Source organism: Carcharodon carcharias, chromosome 3, assembly GCF_017639515.1.
Source record: "Carcharodon carcharias isolate sCarCar2 chromosome 3, sCarCar2.pri, whole genome shotgun sequence".
Taxonomy (NCBI): Eukaryota; Metazoa; Chordata; class Chondrichthyes; order Lamniformes; family Lamnidae; genus Carcharodon; species Carcharodon carcharias.
The window spans coordinates 175,857,013-175,884,903 of record NC_054469.1 but is presented as its reverse complement, the minus strand read 5'-3'; the positions used below and the strand labels follow the sequence as shown (position 1 = coordinate 175,884,903).

The 27,891-nt window shown below is 47.6% G+C and overlaps 1 protein-coding gene across 2 annotated transcripts in view; it reads right to left on the bottom strand.

Moving 5' to 3' along the window:
• Positions 1-27,891, bottom strand: part of mak (male germ cell-associated kinase) — a 227,992-nt gene that overhangs the window by 167,791 nt on the left and 32,310 nt on the right. The window lies entirely within an intron of this gene.

The following is a 27,891-nucleotide window of genomic DNA, read 5'->3' as shown; positions in this document are numbered from 1 at the left end:
GGTGGTGGCAGCTGTGGTCAGCATGAACGCCCTGCAGAGGAGGGCAGCCACGCTGTGCTGCAAAAGGATGAATGATCTACTCTGTTCCACTTTTCACCTCACGCTTTTCATCACTTCCAACTCACATACTCACAAACCCATTACACATCCACAGGACCCTCATTCACTGCCAGTGCAGGGGACATCACCCTTATTCCCACATTCGCTCATTCACACACACCACCATTGTTCTCATCCCATCCATGGGACCACTCACCACCCACACAGGCCAGGCATACTTGTCATCTGGCTCAATAGGAGTCCTGATACACTCTCTCCATCTCTATCCATGCAGGACAAACTGGCTCACAACAGGAGGAAAAGGTTGCAGACAGGTGGAGGGATGCCAGAAATCAAAGTTCTGACAGAATTCGAAAACAGAGCCGTCCAGCTGACTGGCAATAACTGGGACCGGTCCTGTGCTGACGGTGAGGTTGGTGCTGTTCTACCAAGTGAGAATCCAGCAGTGCAACATCCATCAGGCAACCATGCTGTAAGTGATGTACCCTCTTTCACAGGTCACTGCCATACACTAATTATCTCCCCTTACTTTTGCAGGCAGAGAGAGTACATGACCCAGGGCCTCCAATCAAACTCCGAGAAACTCCTGAAAAAGAATCTGAAGGCACCCTCTCTGAAGTCCCGTCACAGCGCTCATCCACACCCTCCATCAGCGCAGAGGCACACCTCAGTTGGGCCTTGCTTTACAGTAGCCTCAGGGTTACAATTTGGTGAGCATGTCGCACTTTCTGATCTGCAGCAGGCGGAGGCAGGAATTTCCCAGGTCCCCAGCACTCGGAGGATTGCAGGAAGCCAGAACATTGCTAGTCTGAGTCAGATGATGAGCCTCTGGACTCGGTCATGTCACAGTTGCTGGAGCTGCAGTGGCAAGCTCGGAAACAACAGGAAGGGATGTCTCCACAGATTGCAAGGCACGATGGAGGAGTCCGTCTGTCTTCAGGCTGAGTTGATAGCGCCGGTATTGCAACACACCAACACTGGCAGGATGGCGGCCGCCATGGAGACCTTGGTCCAGAACGTCACTCCTGCACTGCTGCGTGGGCTTAACTCCATACCTGATGCCATAGTTGGTCTCTAACAGCGTGTACACAAGAGGAGTGCTGGGCAGCTCAATCTCACTCTAGCTACCTCTTCCGCTCAGAGTCAGCAACGGGCCCTCGGGCATCCATCGGGAGGAGGATCAGCAGATGTATGCTCCGAAGCCATCCACCCAGGTGTAGTGGGAGTGTCAGGCCGATCCAAATCCTATCTGCCTGTGACCTCAACAGATCCAGTTTCATAGGCCGAGGAAGGTGCCGTTGCCACACAGCAGGACCCCGAAAGCAGGCCAGGGCCCTCCAAGTCTCGGCCCTCCATAGGACGCCTGCCAAAGCCATCACAGACGGCAGGCTGCCTCCACCTCTTCTGTGGATGTCTGGGGAGCACCAAGGCGTGGCGGCAGGGTTAGGGAAGTTAGGTAAAAGTAGCTCTTTTGAGTTAACCAAATAAACTAAATTAACAAAATCAGGGACAATGTAAAAAGCAGTCCCTTAAGGGGAAACTGCAAAAACAAAGACAAACTTTAAAGGACACTTGCAAACATTAAACCAAAATGTTATTAACAGCGGAAATAAAACAATCCAGTCCCCACCGTGCCCACCGAGCATGGAAGGCTCGACAGCGCTGGCAGACACCGTGTGTTCCCTATACAGGGGCACCCTGTATAGCTGGGGAAGACAGTTGGATTGGACGACCCCCTCGACTGCCCACTCCCTGGACCTGTTAGTGGCCAACTTGGCCAGGTCCAACAGCAGGTTCACAAGGAGGTCCTCCTCCCTCCCCTCCGGCCCCCATCCACACCGGGTGCCCGTAGATCAGCAGCATGCAAACAAAACAACAGTAAAAACAGCAACTCAGATTGCGGGGTGCTGGCTCCCAAGGGATGGTTCAGGGCTTGGGGCCAATGTGGAAATCCGGCCGAACAGGAGTACACTCAGATGGAAGACCACTGCGTACCTGCACCACCTCAAGACCCATAATGACGTCGGGGCTTAGCACAACTGTCCTAAGGTCTAGGATGGCATTGGCCGTGATCTGGACGTACACGGATGCGTGATGTGTCAACTCCTGTGGTAGCATTCAGCCCATTCCTCCGCCACCTAGCACGTCCCCGATCCTGGTCACCCTGTCAGCCATAGCCCTCCTCACTGCCAACCATTGAAAAGGGCAGAGGGGCGGATTCCTGAGCAGTGGCTCTCTGACAATAGCCACTACTCCTGACGGTGGACAGTTGCGCTGTGAGGTGATCATGTTCCAGTCTTTGATCAGGTCCTGTTAAAAGACAGGCAACGCCTGCAAGGAGCCACGAAGGCCCCTCCGGTCTACAAACAGGAGCTGTATGTCATAGTTCAGGCTGTGCAAATACGTCACCAAGGCACATCATCTCGGAGGGGGGCTCGACCTAAGGGTATTGCTGCAGGGCCTGCAGATGGAAAGTTGCTACCTGGGTGCAGTGCCTGACCGTCCTCCCTAAGGGTGGGAGACTCAGAACCTCTGCAGCGACCCAATGCAGCCTTTTGTCCCAGAAGAAGTCGACAAGCATTCTATGGATTTTTGTGACAAAATCCAGGGGAGGGCTCAAAGTGTCCAGCCGGTACCACAATATGGCACAATCAGCTGGTTTATGACCAGAACTCAACCCCACACTCGGAGCAGTCCTGTCCAGCGCTGCGAGTGGTGACTTTGGTCTCCAGCTCCTGCCAGTTTGCCAGCCAGGATTTCTCAGCAGGTAGAAGAGGCTGGTTCTGCTCCAGGTGAAAGACCTGAGCTCCTCGGGTAGGGGATCCATCTGCCACTGACCAACCAGGAGTCCAGAACACTTGCCCCAATTGATCCTGGCAGAGGACGCGGCAGAGTAGACCCCCTGGCACTCACGCATCCTCCGCAGGTCAGCGGGGTCAGTGAACATGAGGAGCACGTCAACGGCATAAGCCGAGAACACCAGCCCGATGCCCAGCCTGTGTGGAACCAATCCCGACAACCTCCTCCGTAAGAGGCACAGGAAAGGCTCCAAGCAGATAGAATGCTATTGGCCAGACAGGGGGAAGCCCTGAAGCAGTCCTCTCCCAAAGCGAAGGGGCACCAGCAGAGACCCATTAACTTTAACTAGACACTCTGTGGCAGTGTACAGAAGTCGGATCTGGGCGACGAAATGCATCCCAAACGCGAATGCACACAAAGTCCCGAATAAAGATTCATGATCCACCCTGTCAAACGCCTTCTCCTGGTCAAGAGATAGAAAGGTGCTCAACAGACCAGTCCTCTGGGAAAACTGGATGACACCCCGGACCAGATGGATATTATCAAAGATGATCCGGCCTGGGATCATGTAGTTTTCAAGGAATATTGGCGATCTAGTTAAGAAGAAGAGAGAGGTATATAGCAGGTATAGGCAACAAGGAGCAAATGAGGTACTTGTAGAGTATAGAAAATGTAAGAAAATACAATAAAAGGAAATCAGGAAGGCAAAAAGAAGACATGAGGTTGCTTTGGCAGATAATGTGAAGGTAAACCCGAAGGGTTTCTACAAGTATATTAAGAGTAAAAGGATAGTAAGGGACACAATTGGTCCCCTTGAAGATCAGAGTGGTCATCTATGTGTGGAGCCTCACGAGATGGGGGAGATCTTAAACAGTTTTTTTGCATCAGTATTTACTCAGGAAACTGGCATAGTGTATAAGGAAGGAAGGGAAACAAGCAGTAGTGTCATGGAACATATAGAGATTAAAGAGGAGGAGGTGCTTGCTGCCGTACAGCGAATAAAGGTAGATAAATCCCCCAGGCCTGACATGATATTCCCTCGGACCTTGAGGGAGACTAGAGTAGAAATTGCAGAAATATTTAAAATGTCCTTAGCCACGGGTGAGGTGCCGGAGGATTGGAGGTTAGCTCATGTTGTTCCATTGTTTAAAAAAGACTCCAAAAGCAAACCAGGTAATTATAGGCCAGTGAGCCTGACGTCAGTAGTAGGTAAATTATTGGAAGTTGTCCTGAGAGATCGGATATATAATTATTTGGACAGCCAAGGGCTGATTAAGGATAGCCAGCATGGCTTTGTGTGTTTAATGAACCTTGTAGAGTTTTTTGAGGAGGTTACCAAGAAAGTAGATGAAGGAAAGGCTGTGGATGTTGTCTACATGGACTTTAATAAGGCCTTTGACAAGGTCCCACATGGGAGGTTAGTTCAGACACTTGCTATCCATGGAGAGGTTGTAAACTGGATTCGAAATTGGCTGTGTGGGAGAAGACAGAGAATGGTAGTGGTTGATTGCTTCTCAGACTGGTCTGTGACTAGTGGTGTGCCTCAGGGATCTGTGCTGGGACCATTGTTGTTTGTTTTCTATATCAATGATTTGGATGATAATGTGGTGAATTGGATCAGCAAGTTTGCTGATGACACTAAGATTGGAGGCATTGTGGACAGCGAGGAAGGCTTTCAAAGCTTGCAGAGAGATCTGGACCAACTGGAAAAATGGGCCAGAAAATGGCAGATGGAATTTAATGCGGAAAAGTGTGAGGTGTTGCATTTTGGAAGGTCAAACCAATGTAGGACATACACAGCAAATGGTAGGGCACTGAGGAGTGCGGAGGAACAAAGGGATCTGGGAGTTCAGATACATAATTCCCTGAAAGTGGCATCACAGGTAGACAGGGTTGTAAAGAAAGCTTTTGGCATACTGGCCTTCATAAATCAAAGTATTGAGTATAGGAGTTGGTATGTTATGGTGAGGTTGTATAGGACATTGGTGAGGCCAACTTTGGAGTATTGTGTGCAGTTCTGGTCCCCTAACTACAGGAAGGATATCAGTAAGATTGAGAGAGTGCAGACAAGATTTACTAGGATGTTGCCGGGTCTTAAGGAGTTGAGTTACAGGGAAAGATTAAACAGGTTAGGACTTTATTCCTTGGAGCGTAGAAGAATGAGGGGAGATTTGATAGAAATTTACAAAATTATGAGGGGTATAGACAAAGTAAATGCGAGTAGGTTCTTTCCACTTAGATTAGGAGAGATAAACATGAGAGGACATGGCTTTAGGGTGAAAGGGGAAAGATTTAGGGGGAACATTAGGGGGAACTTCTTCACTCAGAGAGTGGTGAGAGTGTGGAACGAGCTACTATCTGACGTGGTAAATGCGGGCTCACTCTTAAGTTTTAAGAATAAATTGGATAGATACATGGATGGGAGAGGTCTGGAGGATTATGGGCTAGATGCAGGTCAATGGGACTAGCGGAATAATATTTCGGCACGGACTGGAAGGGCTGAATGGCCTGTTTTCTGTGCTTTAGTGTTCTATGGTTCTAGGACTGGTCATGGTGGATCATGTGATCCAGCATGGTGTCGAAGCGAAAAAACATTGCCCTGGCAAAGATTTTGTGAAACATGCCAAGGAGGGAGACTGGGCCCCAGTTCTTAAGATGGCGGAGATCCCCCTTCTTTGGCAGCAAGGCAATCACAGCCCTGCGCCATGAGGGGCATCTACCCAGTCGTGATACTATCCCCTAGGACCCCTGTGTAGTCATTCCGCTGGGCATCTCAGAAAACCCTGCAGAACGCCACTGTCAGCCCGTCCAGCCCCAGGGACTCGCACCTGGAGAGGCTGTCGAGGGCACCGGTCAGCTCCCCCAGACTTATAGGGGAGTCAAGCTTTCTGGCACCCTCCGGGCCAACCTGCAGCAGGTCCTCCCACAAAACTCTGCGAGCATCCTCGCTGGACGGATCTGGAGAGAACAGGGCAGATTAGTAGTCTTGGGCAATGGATCTGAGACAAGGGACCCGTTGTCGGCCAGCAGCATAAGGAGCTGCTGACCGTGCCTTTTTTCCAGTGATTAGAAGAAGGGGGAGCCGTGGTTCAGGTCCCGGAGGAACTGGATACGTGACCTCACATATGCGCCACAGGACCTGATGAATTGCAGTGGCCTTTCTTCTCTTCGTACACCAGCCTCAGGGCCAGGTCCGCATCGGGCTGACAGAGACATGCCTCCTTCTCCAACTTCTCGGCCCTGGATTTTTGCCTCTTTGTCGACCCTCTTGCATACTCCTGACTGAAGAGCTTTGCCCATGTCCCACCATAGCCTCAAGGAGGGGAAGCCTCCCCGCTTACTTCTTCAGTCAGCCCAGAAATGACGGAACGAGCCCAGGAGCCGTCCATCCTCCAGCAGCAAGTTGTTAAAGTGCCAGTATGTGGACCCCGTCTGAGCACAGAATGGAACGAGTTCTGCCCACAGCAGATGGAGCTCCATGCATGGCACTTGCTGCACAGGAGCCGACTGAACGCAGGACACCAACGCCTTGGAAACGTAAAGGCGGTCGAGTCTGGAGGCTCCAACTCCAGGTGATACAAAAGTGAAATCGCTGAAGTCAGGATGGATGTGTCGCCAGGTCCCTTAACTTACTCACAGCTAGCTAGCGAGCGGTGCTGGGCACTGTGATGGTCCCTGGCCCCGAGGGTACAGTTGAAATCTCCCTGAGGATGATGCGCGTGCCCACGTGAATGGAGCAGATATGAGTGGACACTTCCTCAAAGAAACCTGCTTGCTGCTGCATGTCCAGTGGAGCGCATACATTCACAAAGTGAAGTGCCACACCCCTTAGGCGCACAGTAAGGTGCAACAACCGGCCTGGCACCGGCTCCTCCACCCCTAAGATCTTCGGCTAAAAATGTGGGATCAACAAGATAGCCACCCTGCCAGAACTAGAGGCTAGGTGTCTCATGTAGGCCCCCCCTCGCCACTCCAGGAGCCATGTAACTTTGTCTCCCAGAACAGTATGGGCTTTCTGCAGGAAGCACACCGCATACTTCCCGCCCTTGCAAAAAGCAAGACGGTAGCCAGGGAAAGGGTAGGCCCACTCAGGGACAGAGGTGGGAATCTGTGTGGAGCCAGAAGAAATGGGAGAGATACTAAATGAGTACTTCTCATCAGTATTCACCAAAGAGAAGGACTTAGCGGTCGATTTGTCTAGGGAAGAGTGTGTAGATAGCCTGGATCATGTTGAGATCAAAAAAGAGGTGTTAGGCGCCTTGAAGAATATTAAGGTGGAAAAGTCCCCAGAACCAGATGGGATCTACCCCAGCGTACTGAGGGAGGCAAGGGAGGAGATTGCTGCGACTTTGACCAGGAAATTACAGGCCAGTGAGCCTTACGTCAGTGGTAGGGAAATTATTGGAGAAGATTCTTCGTGACAGGATTTACTACCATTTGGAAGCAAATGGGCATATTAGTGAGAGGCAGCATGGTTTTGTGAAGGGGAGGTTGTGTCTCACTAACTTGATCGAGTTTTTCGAGCAAGTGACAAAGATGATCGACGATGGAAGGGCATTGGATGTTATCTACATGGATTTCAGTAAGGCCTTTGACAAGGTCTCTCATGGCAGACTGGTACAGAAGGTAAAGTCGCACAGGATCAGAGGTGAGCTGGCAAGATGGATACAGAATTGGCTTGGTCATAGGAGGCAGAAGGTAGCAGTGGAAGGGTGCTTTTCTGAATGGAGAGCTGTGACTAGTGGAGTTCCGCAGGGGTCAGTGCTGGGACCTTTGCTGTTTGTAGTATACATAAATGATTTGGAGAAAAATGTAACTGGGCTAATTAGTAAGTTTGCAGATGACACTAAGGTTGGAGGAGTTGCAGATAGTGAAGAGGATTGTCAAAGGATACAACAGGATATAGATCGGTTGGAGACTTGAGCGGAGAAATGGCAGTTTAATCTGGACAAATGCGAGGTAATGCATTTTGGAAGGTCTAATACAGGTAGGAATTATACAGTAAATGGCAGAACCCTTAAGTGCATTGACGGGCAGAGGGATCTGGTTGTAGAGGTCCACAGGTCACTGAAAGTGGTAACGCAGGTGGATAAGGTAGTCAGGAAGGCATATAGCATGCTTGCCTTCATCGGTAGGGGTACTGAGTATAAAAGCTGGGAAGTCATGCTGCAGCTTATAGAACCTTGGTTAGGCCACATTTGGAATATTGCATGCAATTCTGGTCGCCACATTAGCAGAAGGATATGGAGGCGTTGGAGAGGGTGCAGAGGAGGTTTACCAGGATGCTGCATGGTCTGGAGGTTATTAGCTATGAGGAGAGGTTGGAGAAACTCGGATTGTTCTCACTAGAGCGATGGAGATTGAGGGGCGACTTGATAGAAGTTCACAAAATTATGAGTGGCATGGACAGAGTAGATAGTCAGAAGCTTTTTCCCAGGGTGGAAGAGTGAATTACTAGGGGATATAGATTTAAGTTGAGGGGAGAAAACTTTAGAGGAGATGTGCAGAGCAAGTTTTTTACTCAGAGGGTAGTGAGTGTCTGGAATTCGCTGCCAGAGGAGGTGGTGGAAGCAGGTACAATAATGGTGTTTAAGAGGCAGCTTGACAAATAAATGAATAGGATGGGAATAGAGGGATACGGACCCCGGAAGTGCAAAATGTTTTAGTTTGACAGGCAATATGATCGGCGCAGGCTTGGAGGGCCAAAGGCTCTGCCCCTGTGTTGTACTTTTCTTTGCTCTTTGTTCTGGAACCTTTGCTGTGTGTCCGTGCTGCCATTGATGATGAGGCTTGCTAAGTCAGAAGTATGTGCTATCATCAACTAGTGCAAAGTGCAAGAGGGAGGGGACTATTTTAATCCTTCATCTCCTTCAGGAACCCAGTGAGAAATGTGTGGACCATCCTCTTAGTGTTCTGGTCCAGCGCAGGGGCCTTCAGGGCCTCGCTGGCAGACCAGAACAAGAGGAAAAGAATGCCACCAGTCCAGGGCTGATTGGGCCCTGACTTGGTGACCATGCTTACTTGCTAAAAAATCCTGGAGTAAAGGGATGAGGGGAGAATCGGTGGGGGGCACCAGGGAATCCACCACCTCACCCGATAACAACTCTAAGTCGCCCCCCGCTTGTTAACCACAAAACCCTGTCCTCCTCCAGGTCATCGCCTCCTGCTTCCAACCCTTTCCCCATATTGAGTACAGGGGCTGGTTTGGAGCTGCCAGTTAGCTCCACCTCCACCTCGATCCCAACCCCAGGATCAAGGCCAGAGGGGTCCTCTCTTGTTTCCTCTTGGGGATATGGGCTAAAGGGCAGCGGCGGCTCAGAGCCCCGCTCCCCCCCAGGCACCGGGTCGCCCAGTAAAAGCTCTGGACCTAGGACGGAGACACTCAGTGCTGAAGGTTAGGAGGGAGCAGGGAGGCCTACCTCGTCACTGCTGCCCGGTGACCCAGTTGTCGGGGCCACGAAAGGACCCATGCAGTCCCATGGCAGGCCAGATAGCATCTCAGGGGTACAAGGTGGGTCACCACTGCAAGGGTGATACCCTCCTGACCCCCAAAGAGCCCTGCTCAGAGGACTGCAGCAAAGGAACGGGGGTTTGGGCTCCCCCCAGAGGGCAAGGCAAGGAGGTATAGGGCAGAGACGCCACCACCACTTCACTGGGGGAGCGAACACATTCAACCTCGTGGATCCTGAGGTCCTCCCCCTCTGAGGGGTAGCACCTCTACCGGGGTAGACTGGGGGCTGGGGAGACCTTCATTTGCGAAGCCCCCGCCACCTTGTCCAGAACCTCCGGATGCTCCGCCCATGGAGATAACACTGGGCCCAGCACATGGTGCTGAGGTGCACACAGGCCAGGGAGCACATGCGAACATGACACCGGGGCCCGATGATGTTTTTACCCGAGCCAGTGTTTTCAGGGGTCTGGGGATCAGGGCAGGTTTGGGGGATCTGGGGGGAGTCGCCTCCAGGTGGCAAGTCTTGCTCTGCTCCTTAGTACGGCACAGGGTCTCTCCTCTCACCTTGCCGGCAGCCAAGATGGCGGTGGCTGATGGTGGCACCTCCCCAGTGGCGGGGGGGGGAGGAGCAACAATGCCAGCTGCAGCTGCCTGGATGGTGCTGGTGGTCCTGGAGGTGGGGCAGTTCTTACAGACATGCCCCACCTCATTGTATGCATAGCACCACATGCCATCAGCAGTCCAGAAGACCCTGTAGGCGCCCCCTCGAACTCCACAGTAAAACACCCCTCAGTGCATTCCTCCAGGGACAGGCGGAAAAAAACCTGGCACCGGAAGGAGTACAGGTGTCAGAGGGCAGCAACCTTGAGGCAGAGTGGGCTCGGCGCAACCCCTGACCTAACCTTCCCCAGTTGATGGAGGTGGGGGAGGAGGAGGCCACTGGGGCCAAAGTGGGACGTTGAAAAGTATGATCCTCTGAATGTTGGCCTCCAAGGGGTCCACCGCCAGAAACGTCCCATCCACAGTGAGCCCCTTTTCTAGGGCCAGGTGCACTGTCTGCTCTGACTTCAAGAAAATTACGGCTTTGCCATACATTTTCGAGGCGGCAACTACGGCTGAGATATCGACAACTGCAGCCAAAGCCTTTATGTAGCCTTTATGATCGTCATGTCGGGGTGGATGCAGCTCTTCCCCTCCAGGGCCTTGGTGAGGAGGTGAAAAGGTGACGGGGCTGTGGGAGCAGCAGGGGCCATATAAATAGCTGCATCTGCATGTTTTCTTAGGGGACCCCATCGCTGACTCCACTTACCTGGGCAGGCCCGGCTACAGGCGACCCTGTCGCAGCCATAGGGGCTGAGCCACATCCATCCCGAGCTCCATATTCCACAATATCTCACCCCGAGGAGAGGGGGAAAGGATGGTGTAACCACGACCTCGGGTGACAAAAACAGAGAGGAGAGGAGGGAGAGGGGGAACGGACAGGGAGACACAGGAGGGAAAAGTTAAAGGGTAGGTGGGTGTCTCTCGTTGCAGTGGAATGTGGGTGGGGGCCTCGATGTTCTTCCCATAGGGGGAGGGCAATGAGGGCAATGTCTTCACCAGGCAGCCGGTATTGCCTGGCACATAGGAGACAGCCCTGTCCCTCTTTACCAGTTACCTAGCTTCAGACACATTTGGGGGCGGGGGGGAGGCAGGCAAGATCTTAAACAATACACACACACACCCTTTCTCCCCCAAGTCTCTCCAGCGGACTTCTCTCCTCCTTCTACTAAACACACAGCTGATTTCAGCCCCCACCGAACAAAAGTCCAGACACCCACCTCAGATGTTAAACCAAATAGTCCTTGCCTCCTGGCCTCCCTGTCCTGCAGTAGCAGCACCTCCTCTCCTTCTCTCTCTCTCTCTGCTCCAGGTCCCCAGCAACACAGAGGATGGAAGAAAGCTTGAGGGAAGAGAGCAACATAATAATAGGAACAGCCACAGGAAAACAGCAGCAGGAACAGCCACTGGAAATCCCACAGCAGGAGGAACAGCCAGCACCAAGCTCAAGCACAGCAACAGCACGCAGCTCAGCTGTAATGAGTTGCAGCTAAGACCAATCAGGAAGCACAGCCTGGGTACAGGTGTTGATCAGTTGTACATAATGTTCGCTATTGTCAATAAACTCTCAAGAATGTCTTCCTGCCTGTGGCTCCTTGTTCGGATGAGCAGTGTTCTTGTCACTCAGATGTGAAACCTTTCCGCACAAGATAAAAGGCAAGTGTTTTAGTCCAGGGCCTCTTCCCTGTGCAGCCTTCAGACCACAGTGATGGAAACATTCCCTGGAAACATTATTGATGCCTGCACCTTGGCACTGTTGGTCATTGCTGCCAGAATGTAATGGGCAGGTGCCACAGAGTATTCTCATACTCTGTGTGCTCTCAGCACCTTTAAGGTGGGGCTGACGCCATCACACCAGCATGTATGACCAGTGATACTGTGCACCAGCTCCAGACGGGCTGAGGTGCTGAAGGTGGACACGGCATCAGATGTGTCTAAAGTTTCATGGCTCCATTTCTGAGATGGCCCTGATCATGGAGCGCCATTGAGCTACCCTCGGCCAGACAGGAGTCAGACGTTCTTGGAGACAATATGAAGATCCACGGTGTGTCCTCACTGCATGTTGTCATCATCCTTCTGCAATTGAGTGACTATTAGGGCCTCCACTGCATCTCCATGCCAGGAGCATTCTCACAGAGGATATGGGTGCTGCCACAAGTCAGACTGGAGTCAAACGCTCACAACTGCGATGTGGAGATCTACGGGGACAGCTCACTGTATGTCGTCATCATCGTCCACAAATCTGGCAGCTATGAGGGCCTCCCCAGTGCACCTGCTTCATCTAGCCATGGCGAGAGCCTCATCCCGGTCGTTAGCACAATCGAGGGCCCGCTCACCCTCATCCCTGTCGGTGTCCTCCTCATCAGAGGAGACGTGCAGCTCCACTATCTCCTCATTAGCCAGCTCCTCTCCCCGTTGCAGCACCAGATTGTAAAGGGTGCAGCAGATGACGACGACTGTATTACAAGGCTCCACCAGACCGGTCCAGGCATTGGAACTGCAGGTTCACCATCCCGATGGTCTGCCCCACCAAGTTGCGAGCTGCTGCATGAGCCTCATTATAGCGTTGCTCTGCTGCAGTCTGAGGCCATGACACAGGTGTCATCAGCCATGGCCTCCTTGTCCCCAAGGAGCCAACCCTGCAGCCCCTGTGGACCCTGGAAGACTGCAGGGATCTGCAAGCGACTCAGGCTGTAGGTTCGTGCACACTCCCTGGAAACCATGCACACTCCCTGCAGGATGCGTTTCTGGTGGTTGCAAACCAGCTGCATGTTCAGCCGAGCTCTTGCAGTTGATGAAGTCCACTGAGTATAGCAATAGAGACCTGGCGCCACATGAGTGCACTTGTGGGAATCCTGAGATCAGGGCAAATCCAAAAGCCCTTGTATCCTGGCTGTCCTGGTCCATGGTGAAATGCACAAAGTTGTGTGCCGTGGAGAAGATGGCATCCATGACCTCATGGATTCATTTGTGGGTGACGGATTGTGAAATCCCACAAAGGTCACCTGTGGATCCCTGAGAGGAGCCACTGGCATAGAAATTGAACAACAGATGCCCTCCATGTCCCCTTGACGCCAAGTCCTGCAGTAAGTGGAAACGTCAGCCACTAGTTCTCTGGATATGTGCAGTTATAGGTGACACTGGTTCTCAGTCACCTGCAGGAATGGCAGGCGGTGTCTATAGACCCTGGGTGTCGCTAGGTGCCGACCAGCCACGGCTCGCTGTTGCTCCTGGGCAGCCTGTGCAGGAGCCCCTGCTACCCCTTCTTCATGAGGTTGCTGCTCCTGCCTTTGCACGACCAGGTGCCTCAGTTGCGCTCTCCTCCATCTTCTACAGTCTTTGTAGGCCATCAGGCATACAGCTAGGACACCAGGATCCATGATCTTGACATGGTCCTCTTGCAGCATGAAAGAGAGAGAGACATGGTTATCATGGCTATACTTAGCACCTTTCCTGGCCCTGTGTGACTGCCCCTTAATGTTTCCCAGAGAGTGCTGGTCACCCCTCAGATGGCCAAAAATGAGTGTGCTGCACGGCTGCCTTGTGAACCTGTGACAAGGGGGATACCATGTTGAGATTGCAAGGGACTGTGAGCACCTCCAGCAGTGGCTGCTACATGGCCAGCATTGGCGAGGAGATTGCACAACATGTGCAGTCCAACTTCTCTGTGGTCCAATAAAGCTCCTACCGCGCCCACCCCAGCAGCACTGAGTGCCGCATTACACGTTTTACCATCCTGCCAGCGTGAAATCCATGTCAGGGCCTGATCGCAGGCAGCAGTTGGCTTTGTAACCACTCCTGGGCCTGCCGACGTGTTGTGTGTGCGCGTGTGTGTGTGTGTGTGTGCGCGTGCTTGTGCGCGCGTGCATAGGGATTTAAGGGGGTAGAGTTTAAATTATGGTGGGAGAAGTTAGCAGTTCATATTTCTTACTTCTGCCACTGGTTAAAGACAATTTGTTCAATAAACAGTTATTAACTTATTAAGTTTACAAACCCAGTGCTCATATTCCGTTAGCCTAATTAAACAGCTAGGTAGAATTGTGACAATCTGGTAGTTTGGTCAAACTTTTCACATTTGTTGTGGTTCGGGGAAGAGTGGAGCTTGATATTACAGTGCACTATCCCCAGTGAGTTGTGACAAATGCAAATAGAAAGCTACATGATGTTAGATCACATCTGGAGTACTGTGTATGGTTATGGTCTTCTTACTTAAGAAAGGATATAAATGTGTTAGAAGCCTTTGAAAGAAGGTTCACTAGACTCATGCCTGGGATAGTGGGGTTACCTTATGAGGAAAGGTTAGACAGGCTGGGCCTGTACTCATTAAAGCTTAGAAGAATGAGAGGTGATTTTATTGAAAGATATAAGATCTTGAGGGTACTTGACAGGGATGGATGCTGAAAGTTTCCCATTGTGGGAGAGACTAGAACTAGGGTTTACAGTTTAAAAATAAAGGGTCTCCCATTTAAGATAGAGATGAGAAGAGATTTTTTCTCACAGAAGGTAATGAGTCTTTGGAACTCTCCTCCCCAGAGAGGCATTGACTATTTTTAAGGCAGAGGTAGATAGATTCTTGACTTACAAGGGAGTCAAAGGTTATCAGGGGTAGGCAGAATGTGGAGTTGAGGCCACAATCTGATCAGCCATGATCTCATTGAATGGCAGAGCAGGCTCAATCTGTATGTTTGTATGCATTGGCACCTCTGGTTCTCTGATCTATTCTGCTAATTTCACAATGATTATTTACTCAAGATAGAGGGTTCAAGTGCTTGCACTTTCTGTTATTGATACTTCAAAGTGTTTGGATAATTGATTTTTTTTTAGGTCTGTAGTAAAAGCAACTTTTATGAATGAATTATTTTTTAAAAATTTTTTCTAACCCTACCTATTGTCACTATAGATTTCATTTATTCTACACTGAGTGTATAATGGTTGAATGGGCATGGGAGTGCCATAACTTTCCAAGGAAGGTGTGACATGCCAGGGGTGTGGCTAAGGGGCATGGCTTGGCATGGAGGGTATGAGGGGCTATGGGGGGTATGGGTAGGGGTCATGAGGTAGCATGGATGGGGCAAGGGGAATGTGTGGGGTTGAGGGGGTGTGAGGAGTTAGGGCTCAAGGGCCTTACTGTTTTTATTATAACTGGGATGAAGACCCATTGCACCGTGGCAGGCCTTTTAAACAGCCCAACTTGGCACAAGGCAGCTCCTGTGGCTGCCTTTGAGCTCTTTCTGGGAGCGGCGCAGGGTCAGACCCTTGTTAGCAGCTGGCCCCTCCTCCCCCACAACGAAAGTTCCATCTTTCTCCCAAGGTAGGTACACCAGGCTGGGAAATTTCCCGACTCCCGCTACTTGCCTCGAAGATGAAAATTCTGCCCATGGTCTCTGAAGTTCAATGAGCTTTTAAATTTGATGTACATAACTGTTCCAACCTGCAATTTCCAGATGGAAAGAGAGTTTTGTTGTCCAAGGCAGCCATTTGTTCCCCTGGTTATGCATAGTATGGAATGTCTTGTTTTTTTACAGTTAAATTCTAGCTAGTGCATAGTCATCAGCAAACAAGAAATTGCAAAATATGTCCTTGGAGACCTTTGCAAATGGTCAGGTCCACCTAGGTGCACCCAGGGCACGAAGGTCCAGAAGCATTTCAATGTCTCAAGGATCAAGCAGGCAGTCATGAAGGAATCTCCCTCAGAGAAAATTGAGAATCGCTTGTGTACAGGGAAAACGGTTCCTCACTGCATTGAGCATGACGGGCTGACCAGCGGGGATATATTGTACTTCGCTGCCTTACAGGCCTTTGGCCCTATCTCTCGTAAGCATTGTGAAAGGTTTCATGAAAACACTGAAGTAATCCAGAAACTACAGGAGGAGAAACATTGCCTCTGCAGGTTTAACCTCAATGACAAGTCATCCCCTATTATTTGTCATTTATATAAACGACATAGATGACTATGTGGGGGTTAGGATTAGTAAGTTTGCGTATGACACAAAGATTGGTCGGGTGGTTAACAGTGCGGTTGAGTGTCTTGGGCTACAGGAAGATATAGACGGGATGGTCAGATGGGCAGATAAGTGGTAGTTGGAATTTACCCTGAAAAGTGTGAATTATACACTTTGGAAGGTGTAATTTGATAAGGAAATATTCAATGAATGGCATGACACTAGGAAGTTCTGAGGAACAAAGGGACCTTGGCGTGTGTGTGTCCATAGATCTCTGAAGGCAGAAGGGCATGATAGTGGGTGGTGAAAAAGGCATAAGGGGCACTTGCCTTTATCAATTGAGGCATAGATTACAAAAGTAGGGAGGTCATGCTGGAGTTGTATAGAACCTTAGTGAGGCCACAGCTGGAGTACCGTATGCAGTTCTGGTCGCCACATTACAGGAAGGATGTGATTGCACTGGAGAGGGTGCAGAGGAGATTCACCAGGATGTTGACTGGGATGAAACATTTAAGTTATGACGAGAGGCTGGATAGACTTGGGTTGTTTTTGTTGGAGCAGAGAAGACTGAGGGGCAACCTGATCGAGTTGTACAAGATTATGAGGGGCATGGACAGGGTGGATGGGGAGCAGCTGTTCCCCTTAGTTGAAGGGTCAGTCTCAAGGGGGCATAAGTTCAAGGTGAGGGGCAGGAGGTTTAGAGGGGGATGTGAGGAAAAACTTTTTTACCCAGAGGGTGGTGATGGTCTGGAATGCAATGCCTGGGAGAGTGGTGGAGGCGGGTTGCCTCACATCCTTTAAAAAGTGCCTCGATGAGCATTTGGCTAAGGGCCAAGCGTTGGCAAATGGGATTAGGTAGGTCAGGTATTTCTCAAGTGTCGGTGCAGACTCAATGGGCCAAAGGGCTTCTTCTGCACTGTGATTACTATCCAAGCTCGATGCCTACTGAAACATTTGCAGGACTGTCCAATGCAACCTCAGAGATGCAAGATGCTTGGTTGAATCAGAAAGCAGACAAACTTCAGTCATATGCAGACCACAAACACTGGAAGAGATTCTACGATGCTCTGAAATCTATCCACAGGTCCCAGTCTACAAGTTTATCAACAATCCTTGGTGCTGATAGTTGAATATTGCTCATAAAAAAATCACAAAATTTAGAAAAATGGGCAAAGCACTTCAACCACATCCTCAATTGGCCTTCATCTATCAATGAAGAAGCAATCAAAGGGCTGGCACAGGTTGCCATCAACAGCTCTAGAGGACCCGCCCACACTGTTCGAAACGACGAGTGGAATCAAACTCCTGTCCAGAAGCTGATGTTACTCCAGATGAGGTCTACAAGGCAGGATGCCAATGCCTGCTCAAGAAGCTGATTGAACACTTTCAGTCTGTGTGTGAGCAAGGGAACATCCTGCAAGTGTACAAGGATGTCCCAATTGTCTATCTGTACAAGTTAAAAGGAACTCGCCAACAGAAACATAGAAAATAGAAGCAGGAGTAGGTTATTTGGCTCTTTGAGCCTGCTCTGCCATTCAATATCATGGCTAGTCCTCTACCTCAACACGATAATCCCACTCTCTCCCCACACCCCTTGACACCTTTAGGGTCTAGAAATCTATTTCCTTCTTAAATATATTCAGTGACTTGGCCACGACTGTCCTCTGTGGTAGAGAATTCCACAGATTCACTACCCGCTGAGTGAAGAAGTTTCTCATCTCAGTCCTAAATGTCCTATCCAGTATCCTGAGATTGTGACCCCTTGTTCTAGACCCCCAGTCAGAGGAAACATTATTCCTGCAACCAGATTGTCCCGCCCTGTCAGAACTTTATATGTTTCAATGAGATCCCCTCTCTTTTTTTTATTCATTCACAGGATGTGGGCTTCGCTGGCTGGGCCAGCATTTATTGCCAATTCCTCGTTGCCCTTGAGAACGTGGTAATGAGCTGCCTTCTTGAACTGTTGCAGTCCATGTGGTGTAGGTACACCCACAGTGCTATTAGGAAGGGAGTTCCAGAATTTTGATCCAGCGACAGTGAAGGGACAGCGGTATATTTCCACGTTAGGATGGTGAGTGACTCGGAGGGGAACTTCCAGGTTGTGCTGTCCTTGACCTTCTTGATGGTGATGGTTGTGGGTTTGGCAGGTACTGTCGAAGGAGCCTTGGTAAATTCCTGCAGAGGATCTTAGAGGTGGTACACACTGCTGCAACTGTGCGTCGGTGGTGGGGGTAGTGAATGATTGTGGATGTGGTGTGCCAGTCAAGTGGGCTGCTTTGTCCTGGACGGTGTCAAGCTTCTTGAGTGTTGTACAAGCTGCACTCCTCCAGGCAAGTGTGGAGTATTCCATCACACTCCTGACTTGTGCCTTGTAGATGCTGGACAGGCTTTGGGGAGTCAGAAGTGAGTTACTCCTCGCACGATTCCTAGCCTCTGACCTGCTCTTATAGCCACAGTATTTATATGGCTAGTCCAGTTCAGATTCTGATCAATAGTAACCCCCAGGATGTTGATTATGGGGGATTCAGTGATGGTAATGCCATTGAACATCAAGGGGCTACGGTTGGATTCTCTTATGTTGGAGATGGTCATTGCCTGACACTTTTGTGGCACAAATGTTACTTGCCACTTCTCAGCCCAAGCCTGGATATTGTCAAGGTCTTGCTGCAATTGAAAATGGACTGCTTCAGAAGGAGTCGCAAATCGTGCTGAACATTGTGCAATCATCAGCGCACATCCCCACTTCTGACCTTATGATGTAAGGAAGGTCATTGATGAAGCAGCTGAAAATTCTTCTAAACTCCAGAGAACACAGGCCTAGTCGGCCCAACCTCTCTTCATAAGAAAATCCTGCCATCTCAGGAACCAGTCTGGTGAAACGTTACTGCACTCCCTCAATAGCAAATATATCCTTTCTTAGGTAAGGAGACCAAAACTGCACACAATACTTCAGGTGTGGTCTCACCAAGGACATGTATAGCTGCAGTAAGACATCCTTGCTCCTGTACTCAAGTCCTCTTGTAATGAAGGCCAATATAACATTTGCCTTCTTAACTGCTTGCCGCACCTGCATGCTTGCTTTCAGTGATTAGTGGTCCCTTTGTACATCAACATTTCCCAATCTATCACCATTTAAATAATACTCTGACATTCTGTTCTTCCTACCAAAGTGGATAACTTTACACTTATCCACATTATATTGCATTGGACATGTATTTGCCCACTCATTTAACTTGTCTAAATCGCCTTGAAGACGCTTATCATCCTCCTCACCACTCACATAGTTGGGACCCAAGCTCTGATCCCTGCAGTACCCTACTAGTCACTCCAAAAAAGATCCATTTATTTCTACTCTGTTTCCTGTCTGCTAACCAATTCTCAATCCATGCAATATATTAGCCCTAATCCCATAAGCTTTAATTTAATTAATCTATTATGTGGGACTTTATCAAAAGCTTTCTGAAAATCCAAATGTACCACATCCACTGGTTATCCCTTATCTATTCTGCTCATTACGTCTTCAAAAAACTCCAGTAGGTTTGTCAAACATGATTTCCCTTTCATAAATCCATGTTGACTTTGTCTAATCCCGCTGATATTTTCTAAGTATCCTGTTATCACTTCCTTTATAAGAGACTCTAGCATTTTCCCTACCACTGATGTTAGGCTAACCAGTCTGTAACTCTGTTTTTCCCCTCCCTCCTTTTTTAAACAGTAGGGGTTACATTTGCCACCCTCCAATCTGCCAGGACTGTTCCAGAATCTACAGAATTTTGGAAGATGACAACCAACGTATCCACTATTTCCATTTCTTTTAGTATCCTGGGATGTAGATTATCAGGCCCTGGGGATTTATCAGCTTTCAGTTCCATTAATTTCTTCTGCATTGTTTTTTTAGTAATACTAATTTCCTTCAATTCGTCCTTCTCACCAAACCCTCGGTTCCCTGGCACTTCTGGGAAGTTATTTGTGTCTTCCTCCATGAAGACAGAACTAAAGTAGTTGTTTAAATGTTCTGCCATTTCCTTGTTCTCTATTATAAATTCTCCTGTCTAGGATTAAGGGCCCTACATTTGTCTTCACTAATCCTTTTCTTTTTACATAAAGAAGCTTTTACAGTTTTCATTTATGTTCCTTGCAAGTTTACTCTCACACTTTATTCTTCCCCTCTTAATCAATCTCTTGGCCCTCTTTTGCTTAAGTCTAAACTGCTCCCAATCCTCAGGCTTGCTACTTTTTCTAGCAACTTTATATGACTCCACTTTGGATCTAATACCAGCCTTAATTTCTTTTGTTAGCCATGGTTGGGCCACTTTTCCTGTTGTGTTTTTGTGCCAGAAAGGAATGTATTACTGTTGCAATGCATACATTAGTTCCTTAAATATTAACCATTGCCTATCCACCTTTAATACTTTTTAATGAAGTTCCCCAATCTGTCTTAGCCAACGCATGCCTCATACCTTCGTAGGTTCCTTTGTTTAGCTTTAGGACCCTAGTTTTGGTTTAGACTTCTTCACTTTCCAACCTAAGGAAGAATTCTATCATGTTATGGTCACTGTTCCCTAAAGGACCCCACACAACAAGATTATTAATTAATCCCTTCTCACTGCACAAAACCAAATCTATGATAGCCTGTTCCCTAGTTGGTTCCTCGACATACTGGTCTAAAAAGCCATCTCGTACACATTCCAGGAAATCATCCACCACAGTATTACTGCTAATTTGGTTTGCCCAGTCTATCTGTAGAGTAAAGTCATCTATGATTACTGTCACACCTTTGTTACATGCATCCCTCATTTCCTTTTCAATACCATCCCCTACCTTACCAGTACTGTTTGGAGGCCTATAGATAACTCCCACTAATGTTTTTGGCCTCTTGTTGCTTCTTAGCTCCATCCAGACTGATACTACATCAAGATTTTCTGAGCCAAAATCCTCTCTCAATATTGTACTGATTTCCATCTTAATTAACAACGCCACGCCACCTCCTTTTCCTTTTTGTCTGTCCTTCATAAATATTGAATACCCTTGGATAGTTAGTTCCCAGCCTTGGTCACCCTGCAGCCATGTCTCTGTAATCGCAATCATATTGTACCCGTCTACATCTATTTGTGCTGTTAATTCATCTACCTAATTGTGAATGCTCCCTGCGTTCAGATACAGTGCCTTTAGACTTGTCTTTTTAACATTTTTGCACATTTTTTATACTATGGCCCTAATTGCTGCTAACCCCTGTTTCCTCTGCCTTCCACTTTTGCTTTTTACTTTTCTGTCTTTCATTTCTATCTTTGTTTCCCTCTCCTGTGTCTTCACTCAGGTTCCCATTCCCCTGCCATTCTAGTTTAAACCTTTCCCCACAGTACTAGTGAACACCCCTGCAAGCATATTGGTCCCGGTCCTGTTTAGATAAACATTGATTGTTGTTTGGAAAACATTTTAGAGCATTTTTCTCTGCTCTGCTTATACAGTTTTAGAATTCACAAATTTACGTCTGATCCCTATCTTCACTAATATGAACAGCATATTTCAAAGTGAACTTTAGGGAACGATGGAGGAAACCCAGAAATTATCAGGTCCATCTACTGGATTTTTTTCGATATATTTTTCAGTACTTTTTAATTTGTTAGAATTTAATACTCTACTAATCAAAATGTTTTCTGCAAAGATAGTGCTATATCCCTTTGAATAGGGGTACAGTCCTCATTTAGAGAGCTCTTAAAACATTAAACTATTACTCTGTTTCTCAATAATTTTGAGCTGCACTGAATCAGTTCCAGTTTGCTTTTCATGTTGAATGCTTTTGAGTTTCATTTTAACAAATAGGTATTGCATTGATTCCTGGTGCAAAATCTAATTGGTAGGTATGGGAACGACAGTGCACACTACCTAACTTCAATATCCTTGGCAGTCTGTGGGACCACCACATTATGAGTTAAACATTTTTCTGATGAGCAGGAGACTAGGCTATAGTGTTAAGGGATTTAAGACAAATGTTTTCGACCGATGTAAAGGACAATATAATAATGGTAATAAAACAAATGGAAGAGATCAGGACTGCCACATGCATTCTTGCTGGTTCTACGTTTGTTATCATACTGTCACTTTTATGTATCTTTGTTTCACTATGATTTATTAGTGTGCATGGATTGCAGTGATCAAAGATAAAAATGATATAGAAACGTAAGTAAATCACTGTATAGTAGCAGTCATATGGAAACAGTGAGCATGGTGTCTCAATAAAGACATGATCTATACATGTGTGTGAGAATCATCAGTTGGTTAAGGTGTCAAGATGAATTCCGATGTGAAAGAAGTGGAAAATCACGCAAGTTGTGAATTGGGTGTGTTGACCTAAATTTGTGGTTAATGCTCCAATCACAAAGCTCTCTGTTACAAGTGAAAATTTGTAAAATCTACCCTTATCCTTTGTTCATACTGATAGTTGTGGTGGGACTGGAGGCCAGGGATGGATACGTTGGGTGGTGAGGAGATGGCAGAATATTGGGTGGCAAGTAGTGAGGGACAGAAGCGATTGGATCTTCAAATGTTTGAGAGGCATTGGAGTTGGTTTGGGAGTGATGGAAATGGGGAAGGCAATTCTGGTAAATATTTAACTTACTTCGTGTAGGCAATTACATACTCCTTTATATTTAATGCTATCAACATATTTTTCTATTTCTTTCTGATTCATGTGTTAATCTAGCTTCCCTTCAAATGCATCCATGCTATTCGCTTCAATTACTCCCTGTGAGAGCGAGTACCACATCCTTACTACTCCTTGGATAAAAAAGCTTCCCCTTAATTCCTTATTAGATTTATTTGCGACTATCTTATATTTATGACACCTAGTTTTGGTCTCCCCCACAAGTATGGATACGTTTGCTCTGTCCACCTATTTTAAATACTTCTTTTAGATCATCCCCAGCCCTCTCTTTTCTAAGAGCCCCAGGATACTCATGGTTAATCATCTAAGAAGCAGCCAGTGGTGCCAATGACACAGCACCGACCTGAACAGGCATGTAGGACCCTTATATGCGTATGCAAAGAGGTTAACACCTGTTGACACCTCTTGTTTGTCTTTATCCCACATGGTAGGCAGCACAGTTCTAGGTGGAAAATAGCATGCGCTTACTGCCCGCCATTTTGGGGCTTGATGAAGCCGGATAGTGCTTGAAAAATAGGTACCATATGTCCCAATTTACTCCCCACTATATTTTCAGTTCTTGATTTTTCCAATTATTTATTCTTAATGCAATGAAATTAAACAACAAACCAGTATTTTTCCTCCATGAACAACACTGCAATGTTTTGTTGTGATATTACTTTAAGAGAGAATATGCTAATGTGTAAGTAGCCAGAAGGTTCTTGTTCAATCTTAGCTTATGTTGTTATATAAAAGCAAAATTTAACAGATGCTGGATATCTGAAATAAAAACAGAAAGTGCTGGAAAAACTCAGGTCTGGCAGCCTCTGTGGTGGGAGAAACAGAGTTAACTTTTCTATTCCATTGGACTCTTTGTCGGAACTGGACTGAGGTGGAAAGGTGATGCATTTTATGCTGTTGAAAAAGGGGGCAAGGTCAGGGTTAGAGGATGGGGGAGATTAAATACCAGAGTTGTCAAGGAACAAAAGGCAAAGGGAGTGGTAATGGCTGTAGTAAAGAAACAAAAATAGGTCCAGAATAGATGTTAATGACAGAATAAAGGTCAGCTTAGCCTGCAAGCAGAAGCAAGACACTGACTGGCAATTAATTGTCAAAAAATTTCAAAGTATAAGACTGAGTTCAACAACTGCAAGCCACGAACTCTATGTTGAGTCCATAAGGCTGTAAAGTGCCTAATCAGAAGATGAGGTGCTGCTCCTCCAGCTTGTGTTGGGCTTCACTGGAACTTTGTAGCAAGGACAGGACAGATAATGTGAACATGAGAGCAAGATGGTAAATTGAAATGCTGGTGACTGGGACATTGGGGTCATGCTTGGGGTCTGAACGGAGGTGTTCCATTAAAATGTTCATCCAGTCTGCATTTGGTCTCCCCGATATGAGGAGGTCGCATTGTGAGAGGCAAACACTATAGACTAAATTGAAAAAAGCTCAAGTAAATCACTGCTTCACCTGGAAGGAATGTTTGGAGCCTTGGACACTGAGGAGAGGGGAGGTAAAGAGGCAGGTGTTACAGCTCTTGTGATTTCATGGGAAGGTGTAGTCAGAAGGGGTTGGGGTGAGAAAGGAGTGGACCAGGGAGTCATGGAAGGAGCGGTCCCTTCAGAATGCTTACTGGGGAAGGGAGGGGAAGATGTATTTGGTGGTGGCAGCATGCTGGGGGTGGTGGAAATGGTGGAAGATGGTCCTTTGAATATGGAGGCTGGTGGGGTGGAAAGTGAGTACAGGGGAAACCCTTGGCCAGAATCTTCCATTCAGTGTGCGGGGGCGGGCCCGCACACTGATGGCTAAAATGACACGCAGTGATGTCAGGCGTGCGTTCCAATGTCACCATGCGCCATTCCGACCTTCAGTTCGGCAGGGGTGCACCGGAGTCGGCTGTGCACCACCAAACTGTCAAAAGCTTGTTAAGGCCATTAATTACCTAAGTAAAGTGAGTGTCAGGGTTGCCCGTCGAACCTTAAGGTTGGCAGGCAGGCGAAGAGCCCAGGTGGCCTTCGTATTTCTCATGAAACCTCATCCACGGGTGGAATGAGGTTTCATGAGGGTTTATAAATTAAATAAAACATTTTCTTTAAATTCATAAACATGTCCTAGCTCATGTGACAATGTCACATGAGGGGACATGTCTGAATAATTTTATTTTTTTTACTTCAAACATCTTTTGTACTGAACTTAATCTCTCTGAGGCAGCTTCATGTCTCAGGGAGGTTTCTGTGTTCTTTTGCATGCGTGCATGAAAGAGCGCAGGCCTCGACTCTCCCTCCGACCCCTGCCCGCACAGGTAGCACTGAGTGCTTCCAGGTGCGCATCACGCTGGGCAGGCCTTAATTGGCCCGTCCACATAATTGGCTCTACGTCCACCTGTGCCCGCTCCCGTCCGGTCCGCCCAACGGGGAGAAAATTCTCCCTCTTGTTTCTGGGAGGGAGGGGAAGGGGTGAGGGCAGAAGTGTGGGCAAGGGATTTGACATGGTTAAGGGCCCTGTCAAAAACAGTTGGAGGAGAAATCCTCAGTTGTGGAAAAAGGAAGGCATATTGGAAACACCATAGGGAAAGGTAGCATTATCAGAATAGATGCAACAGAGATGGAGAAACTGGGTGAATGGAATGGAGACCTTTGAGGAAGCAGGATGTGAGGAAACGTAGTTGAGATAACTGTGGGAGTTGTTGGGCTTGTAATGAATATTAGTAGTCAGTCTATCCCCTGAAAAGGCGACAGAGAAGACAAGGAAGGGAAGGGAAGTGTCGGAGATGGACAATGTGAAGGTGAGAGAAGGGTAGAAATTGGAAGCAAAATTGATTAATTTTTCCAATTCTAAGCGAGAGCAGGAAACAGCACTGATACAGTCATCAATGTACTGGAAAAACAAGTTGTTGGAATGGACTGAAGCAAGGAATGTTTCACATACCCTATGAAAAGACAGGCATAACTATGGCCAAATATAAAAACAAAAAACTGCAGATGCTGGAAATCCAAAACAAAAACAGAAATACCTGGAAAAACTCAGCAGGTCTGGCAGCATCGGCGGAGAAGAGCAAAGTTGACGTTTCGAGTCCTCAGAAAGGTAGAGTCAAGATAGGCAGAAATAAGTTTAGTGGGGCAGTTGCAGACTAAAATGAGGGTTCTACTAGGTCAAAAGCAAAATATTGCGAATGCTGGAAATCTGAAATGAAAACAGAAAATGTTGGAAAAATTCAGTAGGTCTGACAGCATCTGTTGAGAGAGAAACAGAGTTGATGTTCCGAGTCTGACGAGCTCTGAAGAAGAGTCATACAGATGCGAAACATCAACTATGTTTCTCTCTCCACAGATGCTGTCAGACCTGCTCAGATTTTCCAGCTTTTTCTGTTTTTGTTTTACCAGGACAGCCAATGGATTTTATGGATTTTGGGAAGGAGGTAGAAATAGGCTGTGCGGGGTTGAGGGACTATAAGGTGGGAAGCTGTGGAGAGATGATTTCCAGAGCAGATGATATCAGTGACAGCCCTGGAAACAATGGCTTGATGCTCAGTGATGGGGTCATGGTTCAGGGGAGATAGGAAGAAGTGTCTGGAGTTGGTGCTCAGCCTCTGCATGGTAGAGGTCAACACAGCAGACAACAGCATCACCCTTGTCAGCAGGTTTGATAACAAAGTCAGGGTTAGACCTGAGAGAACAGAGTGCAGCAAATTCAGGGGGAGACAGTTAGAGTGGATGAGGGTAGCAGAGAAATTAAGACAGCCAATGTCACTACTAGTGTGTTTGAAAGGAGGCCTGACCTATTTCCCATACTTCTGCCTTCACCTCTTCCCTTCCAAAACTACAGTACTTGTCCTCACTTTCACCCCACCAGGCTCTGTATTCAAAGAATCATCCTCCGCCACCTCCAGCAATATGCCACAACCAAACACATCTTTCTTTCCCCTCCCCCGTTAGCATTTCTGAGGGGACCGTTCCCTCCTGGTCCACTCCGCTATCACCACCAATACTTCATCCCCTTCCCATGCAATTGTAGGAGGTGTAACACCTGTCCCTTTGCCTCCTCTTTCCTCACTGTACAAGGCCCCAAACACTCCTTCCAGGTGAAGCAATGATTTGCCTGTGCTTCTTTTAATTAGAAACAAAAACAGAATTACCTGGAAAAACTCAGCAGGTCTGGCAGCATCGGCAGAGAAGAAAAGAGTTGATATTTCGAGTCCTCATGACCCTTAGGGTCATGAGGACTCGAAACGTCAACTCTTTTCTTCTCCGCCGATGCTGCCAGACCTGCTGAGTTTTTCCAGGTAATTCTGTTTTTGTTTTGGATTTCCAGCATCCGCAGTCTTTTTGTTTTTACTTCTTTTAATTAGTCTGTTTTCGACTCACAATGTGGTTTCCTTTACACTGTGTAGACTAAACACGACTGGATGACCACTTTGCAGAACAGCTTCATTCAGTCTGCAAGCATGACCCCGACCTTCTGGTCGCTTGCCATTTCATTTTACCATCTTGCTCACATTTCTATCCTGGGTCTGCTACATTGTGCTAGTGAAGTCCAATGCAAGCTGGAAGAATAGCAACTCGTCTTCCAATTAGACACTTTACTGCTTTCTGGACTCAACATTGAGTTCAACAACTTCAGACCATGAGCTTTGTTCTCTATTTTGAATTTATTTTTTGTCAATTACGTGCCCATCTGTATCTTGTTTTTTTTTCTTTTAATGGAGAGACTATGGCGTAATAATAATGTCACAAGACTAGTAATCCAGTGGCCCATACTAATGCTCTGGGGATGTGGGTTCAAATCCCACCATTGCAGTTGGTGAAATTTAAATTAAATTAATAAAAATCTGGAATGGTGGGCCATGAAACCATCATTGATTGTTGTCAATACCCATCTGGTTCACTAGTGTCCCTTTAAGGAAGGAAATCTGTTCTTCTTACCTGGTCTGGCTTACCTGTGACTCCAGGTCCACATCAATGTGGTTGACTTTTAAGTGCCCTCTGAAATGACCGAGCAAACCAATCAATTCAAGGGAAATTAGGGATGGATAATAAATGCTGGCCTTGCCAGCGATGCCCACATCCCTTGACAGAATTGAAAAAATGCAGACTGAGCTGACCTTTATTCTGCTATTAACACTACACTGTACGATGCTTTGTTTCTTTCTTACAACCATTACCACTCCATTTGCGTTCTGCTCCATGATATCTTTGGTATTTAATTTCCCACACCCTCCAGCCCATCCCTGGTCTTCCCTTTTGTTCCATTAGATCCTTCTTCCATTTTCAACAGCATAAATCCCATTACATTTCTACCTCTCTTCAGTTCAGTTGTCATATTGGACTCGAAAAGTTAACTCTGTTTCTCTCTCCACAGATGCTGTCAGACCTGCTGAGATTTTCCTGCACTTTCTG